Source organism: Olea europaea, unplaced genomic scaffold (assembly GCF_002742605.1).
Source record: "Olea europaea var. sylvestris unplaced genomic scaffold, O_europaea_v1 scaffold1975, whole genome shotgun sequence".
Classification (NCBI taxonomy): domain Eukaryota; kingdom Viridiplantae; phylum Streptophyta; class Magnoliopsida; order Lamiales; family Oleaceae; genus Olea; species Olea europaea.
Window position 1 is genome coordinate 122,381 of NW_019237607.1, and position 8,600 is coordinate 130,980.

Below are 8,600 nucleotides of genomic sequence, written 5' to 3' on the forward strand. Positions count from 1 at the left end.
GATACTCCATTGCTAGCGTTGAAGAAGTTTTGGATTGATTGGTTCGATTTTTACAATTTTGTGTGTTTATGTTTATGTATTATAGTTGTAATAATCATTTGTACATTACATTTTAAACTCTACATAAGGTATTGGGTCTAGTCCCGTAACAAACTCCACCCTCGTATTTCGTTATCATTATTGAGTGAATAAACCAAATGAAGATAAAGGTAACGTCAAGTCCTTGTTGCAATTGTAACACGGGAAAACTAAATGATTAGACAATGAAAGAGAAATATCTCATGCGTGATTTGACAAATGCACAAGATCAAACGTGCACTGCATATGTGCGGTACCGATTCATGCAACAAAATTTAGGTAAATTTAATGATGATGCAACATCGAACTACCGATTGCTGGATGCAAGCACTGGACCACACCAACTTGGATTCAAAGTTGAAACTATTCCAAAAGATAAAGTAGTTCATATTGGACGGATTCACAATTCTATATTTCAACTTAATTGGGTGTGGAGTTTTTGTTTCTTAATTTGCTATCTTTAATTTAATTTATATTAAAAAGAAGTGTTTTACTCTTTTGCCTTTGATAAATGAAATTAAGAGTTGACGGTTAAGGCAGGAGCTCTACTGGAAGGTAAGGTGCAAAGATGAGAAACGACTTGTTTGGTACTTTAACAGATTAGTTGGGGGGGCTTTTGAGCACTGGTCAGTTTGGGGCACAACCTGCGGTTTAACCTGTTTGCAGCTTGAGGGGCCAAGGTATAGACTCTAGGATTTAATCACTGTAAGGTGGATACCTGGATATAAAAAAAAAAAAAAAAAAAAAAAAAGAGTTGTTAAGAATATTAGGTAACAACGAACTACTAAGATTTAATCATGAATTATAATTGCCAGCTACTAAGACTTGTTGGTTAAAAATATATTTATTACACGATTTAGGTTAGACAACATAATCTGCTTTCTGATTTAATGTTTTTGCCCCCACGTGTGTCATTTGTTTTTAATGATTTCCTATAAATATTTGAATTTTCTTCCAACATGGGACATATATACACACAAAAGAAGATGCGGATTTTTTCTCGAAAAATAATGTTATTTGCAGTCACTCACTATCACAGTCACCCTACATGGATTACATGTGACGATTAATGATTTGTTGCATAAAATAATAAAAAACTACCACATTAATGTATCAAATCACTAATCGTTATGTGTATACTACATAGGACGACTACGAGAGTCAATGACTGTAAATAGCATTACTCTTTTCGAAACTACTCGAATTGAATTACATTCAAATCGAACTTGGTTTGGTTTCAATTAAAAAGGTTAATCAACTTTGGATTTTAGACTAAAAACGAAAGGTATTAATTCAATTATCAATTCTAATTATAGAAACGAAATTCTATTTGGTTTCGAATTATTTTGTAACTAGATGATACAATTATAAGATTTCTGCAACTTTTTTTGAACTTTCTTCTAAACATGGGAGTGGGGTGGGTTGGCTGCTCGGGGGTAATATAAAATTTTGATTTGAATTCCTCCTTAGCATACTAGGTTCGATTTAAGACTTTTAAGAGACTGCTTGAAATTATGTTAGCTTATGTTTCTAGTTAAATCTAGAAGTATTTCGTCACGTGCTTTCTAATTTAAAGAGGTTATGTACACTTGGCAATAATTTAAAAGCATTTGGCCATAATCTTCTTGAGATTGTATTTTTATCTTATCAAATAAGTGCACACGGGATTCAAGATTGGAATTGAATGAATTGTTCGTCAACGTTTACACACTAACGACATCACACCAAACAGCAAGACGTACAAGAATTTATACGAAAGTCTTTGTACTTAGATTTTGCAATATGTCGTAGTACAAAACAAGAACAAGAATTGAAAAGTATTTAACAAAAAGAAGTTGTATAATGAAGAAGGAGGAGGAGGAGGAGAAAACTCAAAGCACTTTTAAAAAATCTAATGATCTAATATACAACAATCTAGATTTTGTTTACAACTCTTCTCACAGGTCGCAACCATTCACAGGTGTTTTTTAGATTTGAATTATATGGAATAAAACAAAATAATAATAAAAATCAAAATAAAAAAATAACAGCAAAAATCAATTTAGGAGTGAAAGGCACGTCTCTATCCTAATCTTGTCTTGATACAATGCTACATTACTTGTACATCAATCCTTGGATTCAATATACCAGAAGTTCAAGATCGACATTATTTGAAAATCTTCTCTAACGAGTAGGAGAGTTATGTTGGTCAAATTTGATACAATATTAAAAATGTGCTTAATACCATTATTTATATATTTATGGTATAAGCTCGTGTTTAATGAAATTTTATGAAGTTGAGCTCAAGTAAATTGGTTGATCACTGAACCGTTAAACCCAAAAGGGTCATATACCACGATGTCACTTAAAGTTTACTTTAAAACAAAATCTTGCTATGTTAAAGGACTCTAAAAAGGTCTGATTTAACCATCAAGTAAGATGGCTCGTCCCAATACACGTTATTATTTTTGCAAGATGCCTATTGTTTGTGTGAATGATAAAACCTTCTTCCAATCACATCAATTTTCTTCTATGTCAGAAAACGATATAAATGTTGACCATTCAGAACTCTCTATTATGTACTTTATTTACAATTTAAACGTCTGAGTACCATCCCCCACTAGTGGAAAATCGAGCTGGCTCCCAAGCCTCCTTGCTAAGTTTTCTTCAAGATCCACACTAGATAGTTAGCACAAAAGATTGAGCAAATAATGATAAAAGGAGATTCACAACAATTTATCTGAACTTTTGCATGCTCCCAAATGAGCATTCATCACTTAATCAGTGACCAGGGTGTCAAAGGCTCTTTATGTCTGATTTTCAGTAGGTATCATAATTCATAACAACAATAGAACAGAGAAAAATAACAAGCCTCGATAACGATGGCCCATTTTTCATGTTGTGTTATCTGGCTTTTTATATGGTACAGATACCACTACAAAGTCACCATCATGATAACCAGCTGACTTCCAATCTAAGGACATTTTGAATGAAATTCTAGTTTCCTTTAAAGCAAACATGCCCCAGTAGTCTATTTGAACTATATTTTCAGACATACTTTAATGACCTGTAAGGCTGTCCAGGTTCATGGATTTTCCTCCCATCCAAGGTGTGCATTTGCCCTGGTTTCACCCACCACATTCTACAGTGTCCCACTTCCAACAACTCAGATGCAGTTTCGAAGGACTGGGAATGCATGGGTCCTAATGATCATTAGGCACAAATCGAGTTCTTAGTCATCTATGGAGTCTAATTATACCGTCCATTCATTTATCCTTGACCGTAGAAGAGTCAATGGGTACGATAGGCCCACACGCTTGGGGGTTTTCGAAACATTTATAACTTACATGTTGTCTTCAACATTTCTAGCATATTAGAGCATAGATATATGGATACAAGTTGTCATAATTAGCATTGGATTGTTTATGTGCAAGTATAACTACAGAAGGATGATTACTCAACAGATTTGACTACTGAAATTAGGGAGCAACTATAATGAAAGTAGCTTGGTCCAGCTGAAGAAACACCAATAGCAGGGATTATGAAATTAGATGATATCCTTTAAAAGAAGCAACGTAGATTCTATAAGCATTAGTTGCACCAGAATGTCTTTCACTTCAACTCAAAAAGATCTGCAAAATGTGTGCCATCGGGAATTAGCAGTCCGTCGACTCATGTTTAGTCGATTGCCTTGCCAGATGTGTTTCCTTCCCAAGCTATGAAACTTTCCTGTGACTCGAACTCCTGCAAAAATAACTGAGACTATCACAACTTCCCAACCTTTTAAATAATAATAATAATAATAAGGAAAAAGAAAAAAAGAAAAAGAGTTCTTTATTAGAAAGTAATTCTTAAATTATTGACAAAATATTTAACTTACTTTTTCTTTGAGCCATAAAATTTTAGGGGGATTTGATAAAAAAGCATACTCAAACAATGATATTTGTAAAATAACCTTCCTCCAATATTTTTTGGTCAAATGGCCTTCACTTACAAAATACAATAAACAAATAATGTCAAATATCTAAAATGCCCACACCATAGAAAATAGGGAGATTTGATAAAAAAAAAGAAAAAAAAAAAGAAGCCTAATCAAACAATGATATTGATAAAATAACCCCCTTTCAATGTTTTTTGGTCAAATGACCTTCACTTACAAAATACAACAAACAAATAATGTCAAATATCTAAAACGTCCTTACCATGGAAAATACCCAAATACCACTTTCAATCCAATTAAATCTCTCAATTCATCTACAAAATACATTAACGTGCTTTCCAGTTGTTTCTTCCCTAAAATCTTGTTATTTATTTTACTCTTTTTCTATCTTCTCCAATATTGTAAGCGTTTAAACAAGAATTTTGGTATCTATATTATCTACATTGAATCTCTACTATATTTAAAGGAAAAAGAAAAGTATTTTTAGAAATCCCATTTACATTTGTCTTTTTATTGTTGAATATAATATAAAATAATATTTTAATTGATTTTATTTTCTCATTTGGTGTATATTTGTACCATCCGCAACTATTGGGTGATAACGACACTCCAGTCGTTATTTGTAGTGTAGAACGACACTACAGTTATGATCTATCCCTTATTGATAATATATTATGGTTACCTTGATAATTTAAATATGATATCTATTTTCATATTAATTTAATATATACTTGAATTGATGAAACCATAATGACAGATATTTATTTTTTGTTATAACAAAACATCATTGGCACCGTTTTTAGTATTTTACCTAGAAAATATAGAAATGATGTTCAGAAATTAAATATCATTGATCTAATAAAAAATTATTTTTAAATATACTAGTTATCAATTATTCATATCGTGTTTACATAAGTAACGATACTTATGCTGTTTTCATAACAAGGAGAGTATCTTTCAAATTATGTGAGCGGTATGTCCATCTCGCGACTTACATGAATTCAAATTATAGAATATCGAGGCCCGAAAGGCTCGTGGCTGCTCATACTCATGTTTATCGACAGAACGACACAAGTGACGTTTAACTGCACGTGTATCGTTCTGTTGGTTTCTCCTATATTTCACTTTATCTCCACCGCGTCGACCTCAAGGATTGGGCCTCCTAACTTAAGAAAGTTAGAATTATTAATTACGCCACGAATAACAGTAGAATTGACATAGATTGTAAATGTTTTGTTGGTGAAATCACAAGTCACCATCCATATTCGTTGGAAAACAAAAGTAATGAGAATATCTCTCAAATTATGTGAGCGACATGTCCATATTGCGACTTAAATGAGTTCAAATTATGGAATATCAAGGTCCGAAAGTCTCGTGGCTGCTCATAATCGTGTTTATCAACAGAACGACACAAGTGATGTTTAACGACATCTGTGTCGTTCTATTGGTCTCTTCTATATTTCGCTTCATTTCTATCGCATCGACCTCAAGGACCGGACCTCCTAACTTAAAAACGTCAGAATTATTAATTACATGACGAATAACGGTAGAATTGACATAGATTGTAGATATCGCATTGGTGAAATCACAAGTCACCATTCACATTCGTTGGAAAATAAAAGTAATGAGAGTATATCTCAAATTATGTGAGCGGCATGTCCATCTCGCAACTTAAATGAGTTCAAATTATTGAATATCGAGCCCAGAAGGCTCGTGGCTTTTTATACTCTTGTTTATCGAATGAACGACAAATGTAACGTTTAACGACACTTGTGTCGTTTTATTGGTTTGTCCTATATTTCGCTTCATTTTCACCGCGTCGACCTCAAGGATTGGACCTCCAAACTTAAGAAAGTCAGAATTATTGATTACGTGATAAATAACGGTAGAATTAGCATAGATTGTAAATATTGCGTTGGTGAAATCACAAGTTGCCATCCACATTCGTTGGAAAATAAAATGAATGAGAGTATCTCCCAAATTATGTGAGCGGCATGTCCATCTCGCAATTTAAATGAGTTCAAATTATCGAATATCGATGCCTGGAAGGCTCGTGGCTACTTATACTCGTGTTTATCGAAAGAACGACACATGTGACGTTTAACGGCACCTGTGTCGTTCTATTGGTTTGTCCTATATTTCGCTTCAGTTTCATCGCGTCGACCTCAAAGATCGAACCTCCTAACTTAAAAAAGTCAGAATTATTGGTTACGTGACAAATAACGGTAAAATTGACATAGATTGTAAATATCGCATTGGTGAAATCACAAGTCAGCATCCACATTCGTTGGAAAATAAAAGTAATAAGAGTATCTCCCAAATTATGTAAGCGGCATGTCCATCTTAAATGAGTTCAAATTATTGAATATCAAAGCCCGGAAAACTTATACTCATGTTTATTGAAAGAACGACACATGTGACGTTTAATGGCACCTGTGTTGTTCTATTGATTTGTTCTATATTTTGCTTCATTTCCACCACGTCGACCTCAAGGATTGGACCTTCTAACTTAAGAAAGTCAGAATTATTGATTACGTGACGAATAACGATAGAATTGGCATAGATTGTAGCTATTGCATTGGTGAAATCACAAATCACTATCCACATTCGTTGGAAAACAAAAGTAATGAGAGTATCTTCCGAATTATATGAACGAAATGTCCATCTCGCGACTTAAATGAGTTCAAATTATGGAATATCGAGGCCCGAAATGCTCGTGGCTGCTCATACTCGTGTTTATCAACAGAACGACACATGTGACGTTTAACGGCACCTGTGTCATTCTATTTGTTTCTCCTATATTTCGCTTCATTTTCACCGCGTCGACCTCAAGGATCGGACCTCCTAACATAAAGAAGTCAAAATTATTGATTACGTGATGAATAATGGCAGAATTAGCATAGATTGTAGATGTCACCTTGATGAAATCACAAGTCACCATCCACATTTGTTGGAAAACAAAAGTAATGAAAGTATCTTTCAAATTATGTGAGCGGCATGTGCATCTCGCGACTTAAAATGAGTTCAAATTATCGAATATCGAGACCTGGAAGGCTCGTGGCTACTCATACTTGTTCTATTCTCAATAACAACATAAGTGCCGTTATTATCACAGTAAAGACTTGTGGCATTCCCGTTAATAAGTTTATGTCATTGTAACGTCAGTTGTGTCATTCTTTATATCTCTTCAATAGCATTAGATCTCTTAACTTAAAAAAAGTTAGAAAGGTTGATCATGGGACAACAAACGGTTGAATTAACATAAATTATACAATATTGAGTTGGTGAAATTACAAGTTATTGTATTGATTCGTTAGAAAATATAATTATTGAGCACATCTCTCAACTTTTTTAAACGGAATGTTCATATTGCAATTGAAATGAGTTCAACTTATTAATTTTCGGGGCATGGGTGGATCGTGGTTACATATACTCGTCTTTATAGGCAGAACGATACAAGTGTTGTTTAACAACTATTATGTCATTCTATTGATTTCACAAATATTTTGTTTCTTTTCCAACACAGCGACCTCAAACATGGATTTTCTAACTTAAAAAGTTAGAAAGGTCGATCACATGATAAAGAACGGTTGAATTGATATAAGTTACACAATATCGAGTTGGTGAAATCATAAGTCATTGTATTGATTCGTTAGAAATATAATTAATGAGTACATCTCTCAATTTTTGTAAACAGCATATCCATCTTGCAGTTAAAATGAGTTTTGGGGCATTGATGGATCGTGGTTGCCTATAATTGTATTTATAGATAGAACGACACAAGTGTCGTTTTCTTTATAGTAACGGCACAAGTGCTGTTCTCGTGGAAAAATTATGTTTAGATAACGGTATTTGTGTCATTCTTTTAGAACTTTTCATCTTAGTAATGGCACAAGTGACGTTCTCAATGACATTTTCATCTTCTAAACGGCACTTGTGTCGTTCCCTTAGAACTTTTCATCTCAGTATCGGCACAAGTAATTCTTTTATTTTCAACAAAATACAAGTAATGAGCATATTTCTTAATTTTTTTAAAATGTCATATCCACCTTGCAAGTTAAATGGATTCAACTTATTATTTCACGAGGCAAGAACGGGTCGTGGTTGTTTAAACTCATAATGATAAATAGATCGGCGCAAGTGCTGTTTTATTATTAGTAACGGCACATGAGCTGTTCTGTTAATTTCTCCTTTATTTTCATTTGTTTTCAACGCAACGGCTTATAAAATTGATCGCCCTAAGTTGTGCAGTTCTCATTGTAATAATAGAAGTTTATATTTATTATGTCACTTGTGTTGTTTTTTAATAATATTTCATTTCAACAACGACACTAATACCGTTCTTAAGGACTTTTTAATTACGGCACTTGTGCCATTCTCATGGGCACTTATAATCAAATATAGTGACAGTTGTGACGTTCTCATAAATATTTTCATCTCAGTAACGATACAAGTATCATTCTCATAGATAAGCGACGTTCTCCTCTTAGTAACAGCACAAGTGTTACTCTCATTGACTAGTAAATTTATAATCATAATGGCAATTGTGACATCATTGGGATGCTAGACTAATAATTAATGAGCATATTTCTCAACTCATATT